General features: G+C 48.7%; 1 protein-coding gene across 2 annotated transcripts in view; it reads right to left on the reverse strand.

The window, feature by feature from the left end:
- APBA2 (amyloid beta precursor protein binding family A member 2) overlaps positions 1 to 20,804 on the reverse strand; it is a 235,930-nt gene that overhangs the window by 112,199 nt on the left and 102,927 nt on the right. For both annotated transcript variants that reach the window (XM_045795359.2, XM_045795358.2), the window contains exon 3: positions 8,296 to 8,349. The gene's annotated coding sequence lies outside the window, so the exon portion shown is untranslated. The remainder of the gene's footprint in view (positions 1 to 8,295; positions 8,350 to 20,804) is intronic.

Raw genomic sequence — 20,804 nt, forward strand, 5'->3', positions numbered from 1 at the left:
GGCTCGCTTCTGGAAGGAGGATCCAGTCTGCTTCCCCTATACACACAGACCCAGAGAATCACACTCACACACACACAGACTCACTCTCACATACATGCACACACAGACACACACTCTCACTCACAGACTCATACTCACACAGAGACTCACACTCACTCACATACACACACATACTCACAGACTTATACATACACACACACAGTCACACTCACAGGCTCACACACTCTCAAACACATAGACGCATACACACACAGACTCATACACACACACAAACACACACAGACACAAACTCAGACTCATACATACTCACACACACCGAGACTCACTCACATAAACACACACAGACACACGAAGACACATACACTCACACGAAGACTCATATAAACTTACACACTCTCACACACGTACTCACACACACACCATCCTAATAAAAGCATCGTAGAGAACAGCTTCCCACCTGGGCCAGACCGGAGAAGGACAGAGACACCATCAGGATGACATTCAGAGCAGAGAAAAAAGGACACAGGAGAGACTGGAAACCAAGTCCCGGAATGATGGGAAGGTAGAAACTCAGGGGTGTGAAGAATGATTGTAGGTAGAACCTACGTGTGTTAGTGTCTCCGTGACTTGTAATAATACCATTCAAGGATATGGTGCTGTGTTCCTGCTGTTTTTTAAAATGTGTTTTGAAGTGTACAGTTCAGTGGCATTAAGCACATTCACACTGTTGTAAGCTCATTATTACCATCCATGCCCAGAACTCTTTCCTCTGGCAAAACTGAGCTCTCTGCCCATTACACCCCCCCATCACCCCTCCCCATGTCCTTTGTTGTATAAGAAAACAAAGAAGCAGCAGGTCACAAAACAACTTTCCCATCAAAGCAGGGCTGGGCTCCCAGGCCATCTGGGTGTCCTCTCCTTGCCTAGGGGCAGTGACCATGGCTGTGGGCAGCAAGTGCACGAGGCAGGCAGGCGCCTCCAAGTCTGCAGGGGAGGGTGAGGAGAGGCAGGCGTGGGGCATGGTTCACTCACTATGCTGTGCCCCATAGCACCCAGCCCAAATGCATACTGCCCAGCCTTGCCTAACACATCGTGCCTAGAAACCTATCTTCTCTGTAAGACAGAAATCACCACATCTACTTGCTCCGTTTAAGGAACTCTGATTGGGGCGCCTGGGTGGCACAGCGGTTAAGCGTCTGCCTTCGGCTCAGGGCGTGATCCCGGCGTTATGGGATCGAGCCCCACGTCAGGCTCCTCCACTATGAGCCTGCTTCTTCCTCTCCCACTCCCCCTGCTTGTGTTCCCTCTCTCGCTGGCTGTCTCTATCTCTGTCGAATAAATAAATAAAATCTTTAAAAAAAAATCCTTTCTTCTTCCAGCAACTCCCACCTGGTCACTGAAAATCCTCAGCCCTCTTCCCTCCTGGTTCCCACCCACCTTCCCGCCATTCTCCTCAGGCTCCTCGCTCCCCTGTGCAGTCCTCCACTCCTCATGGAGGTCACACCCACCCACTGCCTCGGCCAGCCTGGCTAAGGGATGGACTCCTCAGCCTCTGGCTTCTCTGTCAAGCAAGTCAAACTGCAGTTGGCCCTCGAACAATATGGGTTTGAACTGAATGGGTTCATTTATATGTAGAATTTCTTTCAATAAACACAGTACAATACTGTAAATGTCCTTTCTCTTCTTTATGATTTTCTTAATAACATTTTCTTTTGTCTAGCCTACTTTATTGTAAGAATACAGTATGTAATACCGACACAGAATATGTGTTCATCAACTATGTACATTACTGACAAGGCTTCTAGTCAACGGTAGGCTATTAGTAGTTAAGTTTTTGGGGAGTCAAAAGTTATATAGAGATTTTCAACTGCACAGGGCGGGGGAAGGGGTTGGTGCCCCTAACCCACACATTGTTCAAGGGTTAGCTCCATTCCCCAGGACCTGCCAGGCCTCTTCATGTCTCCATGCTTCAGTCATACATACATTTCTGTTTGCCTGGTACACTCCCCCTTTCTCTCCCTCTCTCCCAGAAATGTATACTCCCCCTTCAAGATGAAAAGTTAAACCTCACTCCTCCTGCTTAACCTACAGGACTGATGAGTCATCTCTCCCCAAAATCCCTCAACGGTGTGTCCGACCACCAAAACCCTCTACAAAGTGGAGGTCAGCTGTTCACTTTCAAACCTCCCAGAAAGACCTTGCCAGGAGGTGAGTGGCACTCTCCCCTGACCCCTGAGGCTGATAAACAAAGTGGAGGTCAGCTGTTCACTTTCCAAGCTCCTAGAAAGACCTTGCCAGGAGGTGAGTGGCACTCTCCCCTGACCCCTGAGGCTAGGACACAGTCAGTGACAAGGTCTTCCTTGTCATTGAGGGTCTCTGGCAAAGCTGGTAACAACCCCAAGAGCCCTTCCACAGCCCAGGAGCAGAGTCAGGCACTTCCAAGTGCTAACTTTCACCTTGACAGCCACCCTGAAGAGCCCAGAGCCCGCAGGCTACCACCATATTTGCCTGCAGACTGACCAAAGGAAACTAAGTGATTTGTCCAAGAAAGGAGACGAATCTGTCGTGGCTCCAGACTCCATGAAAGCCAAACTCGCAGCAGTGTGTTCCACAACAGACAAGACCCCGCAGGGCTCCCCGGGAAGACGTAAGGAATGTTCCCATAAACATAGACACTGTTCATCAACCAGTCCAAGCACAAACAATGGTATAAAAGTTGTTCTGACTTCAATTAGCCTTTCCTTGTGTATCCAGAAGCACATGTGGTCAAAATCAGTTTGGAAAATGAGGAGTTAAACAGAATTAAGTAAGCGATTTTCTTGCAGGACTTCAAAAGGCCTTTCCTGTGGTGCTTTGGGACTCTCCAAGAGGGGGCAGTACACAGTGTCCCCAGCCTGATCTGAATGCGGATTACTATTTTTAGGAACATCTCGTGGGACTCCACAGAACACAGTTTGAGAATGCCAGCTTGCACACTCATGTAATTAATGAGAACTGGGTCTAATTAATTAGATCTGAATATCATTAATAAAAAGTTACATACAGTAATGGCTAACTTCCTTCAATTTAATCACACAAATTATGTTGGGCTCAACCTAGTAGCAGCTCAACGTGCTATTTTCTTAGCACATTTTTCATCTTTTAAAAAAGGTGTTGATGAAATTTTTTCTCTCTTAACATACAACTTTAAAAAACAAAAAAAAGTTAGGTGTCACAGAAGTTATTTTCAAGTAGTTGAAAACACACATACCAAGCCTGAAAGCAAATCATAATGGCCAGCCCCAGGCCCTCCCTTTGCCTCCTCCAGGGAAGAACACCAGTAATATTGGGGGGCTGCTACATGCCACATGCTCTCCATCTGTGATGTGGTTCATTCTCATAACCACCCCCGAAAACCATGAGTCCCCATTTACGGATGAGGACAATGAGCTTCTGTTAGTTTAAGAAACTAGAGATACATGATGATCACAGGCTTCCGGAACATCTACTACCCACAAGGCACTGGGCTGGACATTGTGAAGGATACAGACCAAGCGGACGTGCAAGTCCACAGAGAGATCAGCAGTGAGGCAGGAAAGCACAGAGCAGGCTCACGTGGGGCTTAAATGTCCAACCAAGACCCCAAAGAGAGTGGCCCATAAGCCTGGTCTGGGAGAAGCACACAGAAGAGGAATCGGCCACACAGAGCCAAAAAAAGGACCCATGGAGACACTGCTGTTGAAAGAACAGGGCAGAGCAGTGTGCAAAAGCCTGGCTTGTTCAGCCAAGATATAGAAACAACCCAAATGGCCATCAACAGATGAATGGATAAAGAAAATGAGGTCTATATGTACAAGGAAATAGTATTCAGCCTTTAAAATGAAGGAAATACTGCCATTCGCAACACCACAGACGGACGTGGAGGACATTATGCTAAGTGAAGGCAGTCACAGAAGGACAAATACTGCATGATTCCTCTTATGTCTAAAGTCCTCAAAGGTACAGAAGTAGACAGTAGAATGGTGGTTGCCAGGGGCTGAGGGGAGGGGGAAATGGGGAGCTGCTGAATGGGTGGAAAGTTTCACTATGCAAGATGAGTAAGTTCTAGAGAACCGCTATGAAACATCATGCCTACAGTTAACGGTAAGGTGCTGTGTACTTCAAAAAGTGCTTAAGAAGGCAGATCTCAGGTTAGGTGTTCTCACTACAAAACAAACAAACAAAAAACAAAGGGTCACAAGAAAACTTTGGGAGGTGATGAGTAAGTTCATTACCTGAATCGTGGTGATAGTAACATGAGTGTATGCATATGTCCAAACTCACCAAAATGAATACACGATATGCAGGTTGTTTACCAGTTATACCTCAAAAAAGCTGGGAAGAAGAAAAAAAAGAAGTCCTATCACCATTTCAATGATGAGACGAATGCAGAACCACCTATAAAAAGGTGAGCCTAGGAAGCCAGCAGTTCCAGCTGAGTTAGAGGAGTAGCTAGTGAACAGGAGCAAGGTCACCCTGCCAGAGGGACACACAACACAAGAGCAGAGAGGTTTGTGTGGGCATACAGCGAGGTGTGTCATAGTCCCTCTTCTGTCATCAACCTTCTCAAATACGCAGGAGCAAGCATAGAGAGTAACGTAACACACATCCATGAACACACCCTTCATCCCCACCTCCTTCTTCATATTATTTGCTTGTTTTTTCAATTATGTTGTCTTTTTTCTAATTGATCTGAAAGAGTTCCTTATACAAACCGAATGCTAATCCCTTACAGTAAATGCATCTCAGATATTTACTCCAGGTGATAGTTTGCTTTAAATTTTATATAGTGTCTCTGCTCTTAAAGAAATGGCTAACCCTGATGTCTAATTATTCAGTCTTTTCTGTGCCTGTGTGTGTCTTACCTTGTCCTACTGCAAGGGCGTACAGAAAATCTCTTCTATCCATTTTAGTATCTTGCCCTTCATTGTCATTCTGTTGGCATTTACTTGTGTGTGTGATGTGAGGTAGGGATCTCATTTTATCTTTTCCCATGTGGACAACCAGTTGTCCTGCATCACTTCCCACCTGATCAATAACAGCTCTGCCACCTCCTGTGTTCCTGTGCACGTGAGAGTTTGTTATTAGGCTCACTATCCTGTCCGGCCCATCCCTCTGTCCTCCCTACACAAATATCACACAATCTTAAAGTAGAACATCCATCAGGAATCTCACTGCCTCACCCTTATGCTAGCTTCCCCTTAACATTCCACCTTCGTCTTTCCATTTAAGGTCTAGTAGCTGGGAATTTCATGGCCTTCTTCAGATCTTATACTTCAGAAATCATTCTTGGTCAGATTTTACATAGCACTTCTACGTGCAAGAGCATGCTGACATCCTATCAGGGAACCATTTTCACGAATGCAACATCCTCTAACTTAACATATTTTCTGAGACTTCCCATGATTTAAACATAGCTTATTAATTCTCCCACCACTTCTTCAGGAAGTCACTAAATTTATATACAGTTTGAACTGGGTTTGAACTGTGTGGGTCCACTTACATGCAGATTTTTTTTAAATAAATACATGACAGTACTGTAAATGTACTTTCTCTTCCTTATGATATTCTTAATAACATTTCCTTTTATCTAGCTTATCATAAGAATACAGTATATCACACATATAACATAAAAAATATGTGTTAATCAAATGTTTATGTTATCAGGCTTCCTGTCACCAGTAGGTGAGTAGTAGTTAAGTTTCTAGGGAGTCAAAAGTTAGATGCAGATTTCCACCTATGCGACGGTCGGTACCCCTAACCCCATATTGTTCAAGGGTCAACTGTAATTACAAGTCACACATAACGAAAGGGTTAATATTGTAGGATGGTGAGTCCGAGGACTGAATTCTCCCAGGGAAAAAAATAGAACACGGCCCCAAACTTTTACCGTTAAGTGGAAGCATATTCACCAAGTTATTCTATGAGGAATTGTCAGGCACAGACTCCGGGTATTAGTATTCTGATGTCACAGAATGGTTCATTTGCAGCAGAAAAAAAATAAATAAACCCGGGTCTCTTCTCTCTGCAGCTCTCCTCACAGAGATTCACTCTAGCATAATTGACATTTAAAAATATCCATCTCATTGCCACTTTTCTCTCACAGAAGAAATATGCTTTTCTGCAGGGAAGCTGTAGAGAATTGTGATGAGTATATTCACTTAAATGGCAGTCCCATTACACCGCAGATGGGTGAGTGCAATCGGAAAGAGAGAGAGATGGCTTGTCTATTGCAGCTGATTTCAATACTCTAATAGTATTTCAGGATACATAAAGATCCCTCTAGGTCTTCTTGGGGCTCACAAGAAAAAAAATATCTTATACCTTAGAGGCACCCACAGAATTGTCCTGTGGCTCCGTCAGAAAGCAACGGCGACCCCCATTCATCTAGATAAACTTTAAGAAGCCAATTTCACAGTGGACAGTTCCTAGAGGACTGACAGACTGCACTGGCTCTTTGACCCGGGGCTCCCAGGAAAATGGAATTTCACTGCAGTTTGTGAGACCCCTCCCCCATAAGAACCTCTCTCTTTACAAGCTGTCCTTGCTGCCGGTTACACACGAAATCGCCTCGCTTCCCAGAATCCCCCAAACTCTGCAGCATTGTCACAGCTGAGGGCAGGGGACGCACCTCCTCTATTTGAGGCTGACGAATGTTTATGAGTCTAAAATTAAACGAGATGGAAAAGGCTTCGTTGAGAGCACAGAAGTAAATTCTGAAACTTTAAAGACCGACAACCAAGGACACGTTCAGAAAAATGCTCATTTATTCTTTGCCCAAATGCATTAAAAGTCAAGCAGCTCCTCTGACATTTCACCCTCTGCTTCCTTGGATAGGGGCTGATTGTTCTAACTCTTAAATGTCTTATGAATGTGCCAGCACCCTCCCAAACCCAAAGCCACTGCAGAATCCATCCAGGACATCCGTGACAGGAACACCCCCCCCCCGACCTCCGTACAATGGGAGGCGAATTCTTGCCCATGCACAGCACAGTGCTCATGGACGGCTACCTACACATAGGACAGAGGCTGCATTAGAAATTGAATAAACACAGCTGCCGTGACTTACGAAAGAAGGCTCCTTCAGTAACCCTAAACAGCAGTCCCTGCATCCTTCTGCCACCCCAGAGGCAGAACAGTGGTTTGAGACCCGGGTCTCGATGCTCCGGTATCCCAACCTGGCCCCTCCTGGTCTTCATCTTTATCCTCAGAATTGGCACAGAACTTCCCCATTGGGAAACCCCAAATTTTCCTCTCCTTTAGAAGTCCCCAAGCCACTACACTTCCTCGTATATGACCACTGGCGCAGCCCTATCCAAGCCCAGCAGTGCTCCCTCCCATGGATGCGTAAGAACCCACAGAATCCATCAGAAGCTCAGATCTGCTCTGGCATCAAGACGCAGTGACCACTCCTGGCTCAGCGTCTTCACCTCCAACAACAGCCTACTCTCCACCCTGCTCTCCAAACCTATCTCATCCCCTGCACCAGCTTTCCCATAACCAAGCCAAAGATCCCCGGTGGCTCATCCTCAGTCAGAATATATCTCCTGCAAGTGTCCCCTGTACCAGGCACTCAGGAGGCACCTGGGCTGCAAATCTGCTGCTGTAGGTCCTACCAACAAGAGCAAGCCAAGTGCCGACTCTGGGCCAGTGGGGTCGGGACCGCAGTCTAGCTTCACCTGCAGGGGCGACAGCAACACGGGCCGTCCCTCATCCCTGAGCAGCTTAGGAGGGCTCTTTCTGATGCAAGTTAGATTCGTCTTCTCAGTGTCCTGATATTTCACGGGGGTTCACTTCTAGTTAGACTCGCAACGGTGCCCGAGTTTGATAGTGAAAAGGTCGTACATGGCATTTATTGTCGGTGATGTCTAGCGACGTTCGATATAAATCGGAATCGAGGTAGGAGTTACACAAACAAGTGTCTGAATCCAGTAAGGACTACGGTTTTCACAAGCACTAGTAGAGTGAGCCAGGGACAGGGGGTGGGTGTTACTGTTGTCTTGGGGGTGGCGGGAGAGGCGTCCATTCCAGGCAACATTAGCGTCCCCCCGAGAGCCCAGTACTCACGGGCTCCTTGGCTGGGAATCAACCCCAGCCTCAGACTCCCTGTGCGCAGACTAGCGCTGAATGACACATCCACGGCTTCCCAGGAAATAAAGAACTGTGGCAAATGCCCAATTCCACCTGAAATGTAGCGTCCCTCGAGTACAACAACTCCATTTCACCCATGTCCGACGCAAAGCCTCACTCCATGCAAGGCAACCTCATATTTCTTACCGAAAACAAGTGGTGTGGTAAAGTCCCCAAAAACCTTCTGGTGACGAAATCTTTCTGGAATAAAACAGAAGGAAATAGAGGAAGTTACTTGGGTTTCCAAAAAGACACTAGTGTTCACATAGAGCCCTTTCAAGTACAGACATTTGAATGAGTGAGAGGTTTTGAATTACCTGTAAAAGTGAACCGATTATAATTCTAATGAGACGATCACAAATTACCAGAAACAAATAATTAAAATGTTTCTTTAGCCATTCCTCACCTAATTATTGCCTTAAGAACGTCGTGTTGGGCAAATAAAGCAATGGCTTGTGTATCACTCTGGAAGGAGAGACTATCCGCATTTTAATGAAGCTCCTCAAAGCCCTCATGAATATGTATTTCCCCACAACAAAGCTTGACCCCGCTAGTGCTCGAGTCGGTATTCTGGGACACTTTCAGAGGGAGGTGGGTGTGCCTGTGGGGGCTGGAGGGGGGTGAAGAGAGATTAAAGCAAAGAGAAAGAAAAGCAGGGCACCACGCATTTCCTCTGCCCAAGCTCACGGCTCACCCTTCCTCTTGGGCAAGGGGGTTTCACAAAGAGAACAGAAAAGAGGCCATCGGGTTTCACGCTCCTCTTGGACAGCAAAAGCTTTGCAGACGAAAGCTAGAGAGGAAGTCCAATATGTTCTATGCTCTGTGGCTCAAGGTAAGGCCCTGGGTTAGATCAGGAATTCAAGGAGGGGCAGAAGATGGCCAGAGAGCGGGAAGCCTGGGGTGGTACAAGAGGAGGGGGATTTATTGGTCTTAAACATCACATCCAAATTCCTCTTTTTCCCCAATATAAAACAGTATGTTAACTATACTGGAATTAAATTTTTTTTTAAAAATCCTCTTCTCCCTCCACTTTGGCTAAAGACACAGGGCATTATAAAGGAATGTCTTTGTTCCTTTCGAAAACACACCAATGGACAATAAGATTGACCTCCAAGCTGGTTGGGAAAGTGAATGCCACAAAGCCCCCAAAACGCTGCCTGGGAACCCATTAGCATCAAACAGTATTTCTTTTTTTTACCCCCAAACCCCACCATCCCAGGACCTCCAAAAGGAAGTGATGTCAGAGTCGGTGCACACACTAAGTGCTGTATCCAGAGGCAGGAACACTGCCCTGGTGGTCCTCAGACAGGGCCTCAATTCCTTACTCTGTTAATAAGTTGGCTCTATGAACTCAAGCAGGTCAGTGAGAAAGACCTCTGTCCTCTCCCAGAATCCCTTACTCCAGCTCCGGGCAATTTTGACCAAGAGGGCTGCAGGGAAGAACCCAGAAGCCTTGGACCACCAGCACAGGCTAGAGTTCTCCCCACATGTTCCCCATGTTCTCACCTCCCTTCTCAGGTCCACAGCCACCTGCACTGCCCAGAGCCACCGTGCGTCCCTGGAAATGACCACGTGCCCATGGACCCAGCTTCTCCCACTTCCTCCCAGCCCAGAAGCACTGCGGGGAAACCCAGAGCTAGTCTGCAGGCTCAGCTGGGCTTCCTGGTGCTGGAAGTGAAGCCTGCCCCATTGCTCCACCTGCAGGAAGGGGCCACAGCTCTCCCTCTGCCTGTCCTCAGTCTGTGAGTCTCTCGAAAGGACAAGAGTCTCATTCATCTGTAGCCTGAGCACGCCCCCCCACATGCTCCACACAGACTCCCCTCAAAGGCACAGAATCATCAAGCTACCTTGGAAAAAGGGCAGAGCTCTGCACTTTACATAACGCTTTTCCATAGGAGGAAACAGGCCCACATCTTAACTCAATTTAGAATCGGTTTTTAAGTGTCTATTTATAGGCATCATCACACCAGTACCCCTTGTGGATGGTGGAGGAATCAGGGCTCTGGGCTCTGGTCCACCAATGCTCATTAGCATTCTTCTCATGTTTGTCTTCTCTAATTTCCCCAGCAGCATTTTAACTTGATAGCAAGGTCACCTACCACTTGGACCCAGCACCACTTTCCATTTCCTCCAAAGAAAAATATGAATTTTCTTGGCCATGCAGCAGTGCCCTCTCCCTGCCCTCTCGGGGCCCCTCGCTTGCGTTGGCGAAAGCAGGGTTGTGTTATTTTTGGTGAACTTGTCTCTGGACAGACAGCTCACCTTCAAAAAACCAACAAAGTCACGAGCGCAGAGACCTGGCAAGGCCCATGGGGGTCAGCAGGTCCCTGCTGGCCCTGCACCCCCCCCCACCTGGCCAGGGACATCCAGGGAGGGCCTGCTCCCATTCCAGCAGCCGGAATGGACACAGAGAATCACCTCCATTTCAGAACAACCAGGCTTTTCTTCTTAGCCACGGACAGCCTGGCTGTTCCTACTTCTGCCAAACACAGGTCCCCGACCTCTTTCTACCCTCTCTGGAGGCATCGAGGGCCAGGGCACTTCCCCTGTTTCTCTTGGCCACTTGTGAGTGGACCGAAATCCGAGAGCCTCTCTTCTTCTGGCAGGGCACCACCATTTTTGGAATAATCTCCTCATCTTTATCAAGCCCCAGGCTGGCGATGAAGGTCTCCCCATAAGATTTAAACACTCCATTTTCCAAGTTGCTGGCCCTCCCACAAGTTATTTGGGGGAGCAGGAGGGGAACTTATCCTGTATTCCAGCTTCCCAGGGGAGGCGAAAAAATACAAAGCCATAGGAGCCCTGGGAGGTTCCACGAAGGCTCCCTCTGTCTGCATGCTGACGACCGGGTTCTCCGGGGTCTGGAGACCCCTCCCCCCCCCCCACCCTTGGAACCAGTACAGAAGAAAAGGCAGGCCCTTGCCTGGGGCACTGAATCCACAGCAGCATTCAGGCACAGAGAATACTACCAAGAAACAGCCCTCCAGCTGCCTGACTTGAAATACCACGCAGTTCGCAGTTCGCAGTCGCAGTCGGCTCTCTTACGACTATTGTTGCTGAGACAGTTGGTATTTGGTGTCAGGATTAATTAACTTTCTCACAGGATGCCCACTGCAGCTGCCATTGTAGGTTCTCTATTATTCGACATGCACATTTCTGGCAATCAATTAGAGCTCTGATCAAACAGAGCCTTTGAAAGGCCGCCTTTCCAGACGCTTGGGAGGTAAACAGAAATCCTAAACGTGGCTTCGAGTGGACGGTTCATAAATTTGCTGCTTACCTTTGATATTAGGTCAGGGGAGCCGATGGGAGGCCCCAACTCCACAAGCCATCCTCAGGGCCCACTAGCGGCCCACGTGGTTGGGGAGCCCCCCCCCCCACCGCCCCAGGCAGGAAGCCCCTGAGGCAAGGAGAACCTCCATGGGCCCTGAGAGAGAGTTCAAGCAAGCCTCCACCCAGAGTGGGAGAGGCTGGCCCTGCAGCACGGATGGTGCTATGCCGGGGGACGTGGGGTCACAACCAGACTTGATAAGCATTTTCTCAGCAAAGTGAAGGCAACACTCACAGTTCCATGGACTCCCAGGCCTGGAAGCTGTCCTGGGAGAAGCCTGGCACAGAGGCAGACAGAGGTGGACAGAGGGGTCCAGGGCAGAGGCAGGAAGTTCAGCTGGAGGCCAAAAGGCTGATTGCATAGCCCTACGAAGTGGCCGGGGACCTGCACAGCGGAAGCACATTTCCTTGAACTAAATAGGCAACACTGTGCTTTATAAGAGCCTGGGCCCTGGGCACATGGGTTTGGGGTTGGGGTGGGATCGCAGAACAAGTAGAATTTGATAAGCAATAACGACCCAGACTCCGTGAAATAGCTTGCTGATGGAAGACCCTGGCCACACTCAGCAGAGGCCTGGGATAGGGCTGGGAAGGGTCTGCGCAGAGCACCGTGGACGCATCAAAGGCAGAGAGCATCAGCTGAACCCTGGAGCCAGCTCAGGTGTGGTTCTTTCTAGTACCAGCCTGGGGGCTGCAGCCCGCACGGAAAGCCAGGTGCTCATGGGACTGTCGGTACCTCTGCATGATGGAGAGCTGGGAACGGGAGTTCACACTCCCGTGGCCATCACGGGCCAGTCCAGGTGGCCATGCGGCTCATCCGCACTGGGCTGTCTCCCAGAGGGGAACGGGCAGCTGGCAGAGGTCAGCATCTGGCAGAGAAGCTGCTGCATGATGAGGCCTCCCAGACCTGGTAATACAGCTCCTCCAAGCCGCCCCAGGTGGATGCAGCATGAAGTGGCCCAGGGTCCCCACAGGTATGGCTGGAACCACAGGGTAGGGTTTTGTGCAGGTGTGGATGCTCCCCAGGTTTACTGTGGGGCTGGAGCAGGGGGTCTGCTGCTCCCTGATAGGAAGGACTCACCGGAACAGTGCTCAGTTGGGCACAGCAGGGTCATTCCAAGGGAAAGTAAGAGGGCCCTTAGGAACCATTTCAGGTACTGGCCACAGACCAATTATAGTGGGGTAAGGGGGCCGGGCTTAGAGAGGGGCTCCCAGTCCTCAGAGCCAGACGAACAGAAAGGATGCAGCCCAGGTTATGGTGGGAAGGGGGCTGGGGGAGCAGTGATGGGAAAGTTGGGGGATCTTCCAGCTTGAGTGAACACCAATGGGCTGTTTACAAGTAAAAATCTTAAAATTCTGAATCACTCAGTCCCCTAGCTAGCTGCAAAGTAAAGTCTCCAAATGCTAATAACTCTATTTATAAACAGCAGTATGTATTCTTCTCCTTCTGGGAAGAAAGCTGCATCTTTACAATAAAGACCTCAAACCTTGAGACTTTCATTTGAGCAAATGTTTTAGGAACAAATTGGATTTAAAACCCATCTTCAGGGGCGCCTGGGTGGCACAGCGGTTGGGCGTCTGCCTTCGGCTCAGGGCGTGATCCCAGCGTTCTGGGATCGAGCCCCACATCAGGCTCCTCTGCTATGAGCCTGCTTCTTCCTCTCCCACTTCCCCTGCTTGTGTTCCCTCTCTCGCTGGCTGTCTCTATCTCTGTCGAATAAATAAATAAAATCTTTAAAAAAATAAAAAATAAAAAAAAATAAAACCCATCTTCAAAGGTCTCAAAGTTTCAAAAACAACTGTTTCATTTGAGAAGGGGACTTCTAAAAATGCTATTAAAAACACATCATTATTAAGAGAAACACACAAATGACTACCAATGAAATGGTCAAAACTCTCCGTTCTTGGAAGTTTATCTTTCAAAGTCTGGAGGTGACTGGCCACGGAGGATGTGACACATTCTGCCACCACATTCCTTGGTTGGGGAAGATTCTCACTCCCTGCTCCAGATTCCAATGCAAAGCCCCTTTATCCCTCATTAGTTTCCTGACAGGGGACTATTCTTTCAAGACGATTGTTTGTTTCCTCTTCGTAGGGCCTGTGAGGCCACACTGACAGCAGATTTGCAGGTAGAGACATGGATCATTTCAATCCATTTCAAACCCTAAAAATTTGCTCTCAACCCAAACTGGCTCTAACTCCCAATATCCCCAACTCACTCTTCCTGCATTTGCTGTTACGTAAAATCATCTGAGGCTCTACCAAATGAACCTGAGGGCTCCTGACAGCAGTGAGGAGCTAATGTATTGATGCTGGGGTTGAAACTAAAGGTGCCCTGATCCAGCCGCGCTTTCATCTCAATAGATCTGTCCTTGAGCACTCCGTGGACAGAATCACGGCTCCCAGGGCTCTTCTTAGCCGAGGTGTTTACACTGTAATATCTGACATATTTCTCCAATGAGTCTAGATATTAAACCAGTCTTGTGTTTGTCTGGAGTTCTCGCCTGGCTCTGGAGAACGAGAGGACAGGGCATCGCTGAGGAATAAAAATCAGAACACCATGCCAGGACTGTCCACGTTACAGCCAGAAGTGGTGTCTTACGAGGCAAGGGTGAAGGGCAAAGGGAGGGCTGGTGGGGCGGGCTCAGGCAGATCTGTGCCAGACCCCAGGGATGGAGGGGAGGGTTCAGAGGAGCCTTCCAAGCCTGCATCTGCCGGGCTCCCCTCATTATTATTCTCTCCCAGGCAAATGAGGCTTCTATTTTTGCTGCGAGGAGTCTGATGCCTTCCAATTCCCCCGCGTGCCCTGGAGGGAGGTGGGGATTTCATGTTCTCTTCAGGCAGCTCAGGGATGCTGAAGGGAGGGTCAGCCAGACGGCTGAGAGCCAGAGAGAAGCAGTGCCTGCCAATCTTATCAAATGAGGACACAGTGCTCAGGAAAGCTCTGGGCAAGGTGATGATGCGTGTGCATGGTCTGATATGACCATGCAGGACACATCAGGGTCTGTCTGGCCTATGCCACGCTTACTGTGACAGGCACTAACTACTTCACAGAGGTGCACCTTTTAATCCTCACAGAAGTGCTATGAGGTAGCAGGGTTGTTGTCAACCCCATTTTACAGATGAGGAAACCGAGGCACAACAGAAGTTATTAAGTGGTGTGCCTGAGGCAACACAAGAAGTTCTGGAGGTGAGGGGTGCCTGCGTGGCTCAGTCAGTTCAGCATCTGCCTTCGGCTCAGTCATGATCCCAGCATCCTGGGATGGAGTCCCGCATGGGGCTCCCTGCTCAGCAGGGAGTCTGCTTCTCCCTTTCCCTCCCCCTGCTGGTGTGCTCCCTCTCTCTCTCTCAAAATAAATAAAATCTTTAAAAAAAAAAGGAAGTTCTGGAACTGGGACTTAATCCTGGCACTGTCCCAAGAAATTTCGTTGGGAGGAAAAAATGGGGAAAGATATTTATAATATATAAATCAAATGAAGGATTAAATGATCAATAAGAAAATTCGAAAAGGGGGCAAAAGGTATGAACCAGTAATTCACAGAAAAATCAATATGTGAAATAAATATACATAAATATACGAAAATGAATACATGAAAAGATGTTCAACCTTCCTGTCAGGCAGAGAGATGCAAATTCAGACACACACACGCCCCCCAGTAGAGACCACTTCCACCCGTCAGACTAAGAAAAATTAAAAACATCTGACAATACCAAGTGGTATCAGGGAAAAAAGGGGAAGGGGAACCCACATGCTGCTGGTGGAAACATTCACTAGTAGACCTACTTGGGAAAACAACTCGGCCACTTCTAGAAAATGAAAAGATTCATACATTTATCCCGCAGCAATTCTAATCCTTGCTAAGTATTCTAAACAAATCTAGCTCATGGTCACACAGAGACACACACATGAGTATTCCTAACAGCCTTGTTTGTAGAGCAAGAAAACTGGGAACCTTCTGAACATGCACCAATGAAGAACCCAGCGTATCACGTTCCTACAATGAAATGCCACACAGCAGCGAGGAGGTATAAAGGATAGCTACACGTTTTCACAAGGATGAAAGGGGCAGATATAAGGCGAGGCAAAACAAAGGCAAGCTACAGAAAGAAAAACATACAATCTGATATCATTTACATAATGCTTAGCGACATGCAGAAATCACAGGCATAGGTATATTGACCAATGCAGTAAATGAAAACATGCACCAAACTCTAACAGTAGTTACCTCTGTGTGGGAAGCAAGGGGATGCAGTCAGGGAGGGGCTCCAGCTCTACTGGTTAATTACGACGGTTTAAAATATGTCCACGAATTCTTTCCCACTCCCCTCAAAAGGTGGAGCCTAATTCCCTTCTCCTTGAACGCAGGCGGGTCTTAGTAATGCGCGTCTAATGAACAGAATAAGGCAGAGCTGACGATGTGCGGCTAAGGAGACTAGATCATAAAAGGCACTGCAGTGTTCTCAAGACTCTCTCTTGGATCGCTCGCTCCGCGGGAAACTGCCCGCCATGTTGTGAGGACACTCAAGCAGCACTGTGGAGAGGCTCCATGCAAAAGAACTGAGGTCTCCTGCCAACAGCCACATGAAGTCATCTCAGATGGGGATCCTCCAGCCCCAGTCCCAGTCGAGCCTTCAGAGGACTACGGCCCTCACCCACATCCAGACCCTGAGACAGAATCATCCAGCCGAGCAGCTCCCAGACTCTGACCCACAGACTCTACGTGTGACGTAATAAATGTTTACTGTTTGACGCCACTGAGTTTTGGCATAATTGGTTACACGGAAGTAGACAACTGACAGTAATATTCTCTACTTTAAGTGGGTTGTGGGATGTCAAATATTTCATAATAAAAATTCAATCCAAAAGACCTGAGTTAGGTCCACACTGGTTAATGGTCAGAAATAGTGGCTAGTAAAAGACAGGGAAGTATGATAGGCAGATACGTCATCCTCCCGGGTGATCACAGAATGGCTTCTCTCCTCAGGGGCACAAGGAACTTAGAAAAGCACCGTCTAAAGTAGAGAGTCATGGGAAGCTGTGGGCAGGGGAGAAGGAGGTAGAAGGATTTGCTCTATGAACACATTAAAACAGCGAGTTTTTGTAGGGTAAGAGAGTGTGTGCCTGAGCCTCAGAGGCTGGCCAGCAGGGACAAGGGGATGTGTGGCAGCACCCAGGGTGGCCCTCCTCCGTAACGGCTCCTCCCAGGTCTTGAGGCCATCAGAGAAGAGTGGGGTTGCCCAGAAGCCAGGATCTGGGCATCATCACGTCTCTCTCTCTCTCTGTGTCTGTCTCCCTCCCTCCTTCAGGTTCCAGAAAAAAGCAAATGTACACTCCTTAGAAGTCGTTGAGCTGGTCAGAGTCAACTGATCCAGTAAAAGCAGTGAGAACCAGTTAAATCTGGCAGACCCAATCTGTATCAAGGTTCCCGAAGAACCACCATAACTATTCCAGACCACTATTGTCAATCCTCTTTAAGAGCCTAAATCCACCGTCTCACAACTGGTGCTACATTCTGCAATTTACTCATTCAAAGAACTATGTCCAAAATCCATCTTAATTGAAACAACCACTTTTCTCACTATGAAGTGACAGCTGAAGCAACAATAATGCTTAATATATTCTGTGCTTGCTTCCTTTTTTAAAGAAAAAAACAACAAAACACTGTCGAGATGACAGAAGAGTGCAGGCCATGCTTTTAGTGCTGTCCTTCGGAGCCTGACTTGTTGGGGAAATGGCCACTGAGAATTCGGACCCATCTCTGCTTCTTCTCATTCCTCACCTGTCTGTGGCTGGCCCTGCCAGACAAAGGGAGGAAGACGACGTGGTGTTGAGAACTGGAGGGGGTGAGGGGAACTGTGCTGTGCTGGAAGTGCTGGGAAGCATTAAAGATGGCACGGGACAGGCAGATGTCCCCGTGCCTATGCCTGGCGATGCTCAGCTGTCCCCTTGCAGGGTGGGCACGGATCGGACGGGCCAGACTCAGCCCCTCGGGATCAGGACAGCCCAGGGCTTCCCTCTCTTCCCAGCTGGGGAAGGCCCCACTCAAACATGAGCCCACAGGGCACGAAGCCCCCAAGCTTCCCTGCCACCACCGCCCCCCAGCTCAGCCCTGAGGCAGCAGGCAGTCCACCTGCTGAGGCATCAGAGCACAGAGCTGCACAGCATCCCAGCTGCTCTCCCACCCCCCGGAGATGGCAGCAGACAGGGAGACAGCCAGGCTTCTGAACCCAAGGCTCAACTTCAGACCCCGCCTCTGCTTAGGAGCTGTGACCACAGAGCATTCCCCACATCGCGCTGAGATTCGGGCCCTGTCTCAGAAACACAGAAGGCCGGGGGTGGGGGGGTTCCTGGGTGGCTCAGTGGGTTAAGCATCTGCATTCAGCTCAGGTCATAGTCCCGGGGTCCTGGGATCCCCCCTACATCCATGTCCACATGGCTTCCCTGCTCAGCAAGGAGCCTGCTTCTCCCTCTCTCTCTGCTGCTCCCCACTGCTTGTGCTCTCTCTCTCTCTCTCTCTCTCCCAAATAAATAAACAAATAAAATCTGAAAAAGAAAAAGAAACAGAGCAGGTCTCATAGGATCCTAAAGCTCCCTCAGTCAGTCCTTGGCCTTCAGGACAATAGTCAGCCCTCCTCGGGAGGAAATCAAGACAGAGACCAACTCAGGGGTCTGGGGGTGAGTGCTGGTGCAGGACTCAATAGCTCTGTGACCCTGAGCCTCAGTGTCCCCTGCTGTGAAATGGGGATAATAAGAGTCTCCTATAAACCTCCGTCACAGGACTGACATGTGGCTGACATGAGGTGCCAGCAAGTACTCAGTGAGAAATACATGCCGACTCTTGTCATAAAGCCATTCAATTTCTACGGCCTTGGGGCCAGCCCCACTCTCTCTCCCACCCATCCCCCAGTGCCCCAAGAAGGAACATATCAGGTACTTGTTCACCGCCCACTGTGAGCCCCTCAGAGGGAAGACCCCACGCCCAGGTCTACATTCACTGCACCCAGCACACAGGAAAGGCCCCACTTCCTGATTCCAGAACCCCCACCCCGGCCACCTCTGCAGCCCCCGGCAGACATTCTTTTGGAGCCGGCAGTGCACCTCACACCAGAGCTTGAGGGTCTGGGTGCCCTCCTAGGATGTGGCATTTTCAGAGACGAAGCTCATTAATCCAGAGGGAGGCAGGTGCCTGGGGCAGGTCAGGGGGCTCCTAGCACCACTTATACCTCAGCAGGACCCTGGCCCGGAGGTGGTGGCTGCAGAGTGGCCTGGGTGCTTTGGATTACAAAGTCCCTCTAAACTACTCTGAAACCCCTTCCTACACATTCCTGGGGCCTGCACCCTCCCCAGTCATGGGTTTCCGAGAAGACAGGAATCTGTCTTGTGGGGTTGGAGGGGGTCCTCTACCTAGTGGGTAAAGGAGCTCAGCTGCCTCAGAGCTGCCCCCAGGCCGGACCCCTCAACCCATCCTGGCTTGTTCCCTCACATGCTGCTGGTGGGGAGGGAGTCCCTGAGGTGACACTCCTCCTGGAGGTCACCTGTTCACTGTACCACACACCCAGGGGGCTTCTGCATCTATGACACACCAGCCTCTGTGACAAAAGTCAAAGATGAGTTTGGGTTTGTAAGTTTTCTAGAAGAGACTCTCGAAAATAATATATCAGCAAAAGCCGAAACAAAATTGCCAGACGGGCCCCCGACTGACCGGGGTTCCTTAGCAGTGACATCTGTGTCAACACTGAAACCAATTACTCCCCCCACACACCAGCAGTAAATACACAGCCTCTTGTCTAGAAAAGAAAGGCAAGGAAATGCATTTCGCTTTCAGAACAGGGCTTTCCTCAAGCGAGGACCATCCTGCGTATCCCTCCCCACTCAAGAGCTGAGGGGAACACACACAGGGCAATGGTGGCTGGGCTGGAAATGTCTGCAGGAATGTTTACACCCACCAAACCTCAGACCCCTGGCAGGGAATCCAAGCCCACTGGAAGAGGGAAACAGCATGGTCACTCCGGGGTCCGTACCAGGGAATCCACCAGCCAGCTTGCAGAGTGGAGACATAGGTGGGCGACTTGCAATGACTTCCTGTTTCACCAACTCCCCGCCCCACCCCTGTGACTCTAACAAACCCATGACCTTGAGGTGCCAGGACCTTAACCCACATGCAAGGCTACCTTTGTTTTAATGATGCATTTCGTTACCATTTCATTTTTACACTAAGGATTACTACAACCTGGACTCATCGATTACCGAGGCCTCTAATTCTGCTTCTACGGAGCAGACCCGGTGCTGGCCCTACAGGCAGGCATACAATGTTCTTGACAGCCTGGTTAGAAGCTTGCTCTCGACCCATCATTGATGTGCCCTTCAGACGGTGGTGGTTGTCAAACGCCTCTGATAGTCTCACTTTATCATAGTAACTTGCTGTTTTGTTTAGGTCCAACATTATCAATTTATTTTCCCAAGACTGTTCTTTAAATAAGACAGGACTACTGGGGGAACCAAATATAAATCCTGTACTGCTAAAGCAGAAACAGACACAATCAGAATAATCTTACACACCAGACTTGAGATGAAACTGAGGTAATAGAAGAGAGGGCTGAGAGAAAGAAACTGGACCCACGATAACAAAGTCAAGCTGCTAGATCAAGCCTTGCCTGAAGCCATGTGTTTCAATTACACAAGAAAAAGTTTATATTACCATGAGATGGGTTTTCTGTTACATCAAGTGTCTTCATGGATGAGGAAACTGAGGGCCAGGGAGGTTAATGTGACTTTGCCAGCCCAGACAGCAAAGGAATGAAGGCTCAGTTATGTTGCATTAAGTCCTGCCTTGTGTCAAAATCCTAGGGTGTGTTCATTGTAATTTACACAAACTCCTTAATTCTTTACAAGTGTGAAGACAGGTCAGATATCCAAGCCTTACACGATCAAAATCTAGTAGAAACACATTTAACTCAACCAGATCTTTTGTAGCTCTCCAAAAGCAACAGGACAAGCCTAATTGGTCAGTGGGGATTCTACCAAACATACAAGATAAACAGCACAATTTACATCTAACATTTCTGCACCATGTCCCTCTCTCAAAGATAGCTCTGATCCTGGCTCACACTTTTGTGCTTACAGAAACACCACGGCAGCTTTCAGACAGAAATGTTCTCTTAATTAGTCTCACAAACGAGGCAGTGCTCTGGTGATCAGCTGGCTATGTTTGTGTTGTTTGCCTCCCTTCCTGCCTGCCTGCCTTCCTTCCTTCTTTCTCTCTCTCCTTTCTTTCTTTTTCTTTTTTTTCTGATACAAAGGCCCAAGGAAGGATGAACAAAATCAT

The sequence above is a fragment of the Ursus americanus genome, chromosome 28 (genome assembly GCF_024610735.1).
Source record: "Ursus americanus isolate L20-20 chromosome 28, mUrsAme1.1.p, whole genome shotgun sequence".
NCBI lineage: Eukaryota > Metazoa > Chordata > Mammalia > Carnivora > Ursidae > Ursus > Ursus americanus.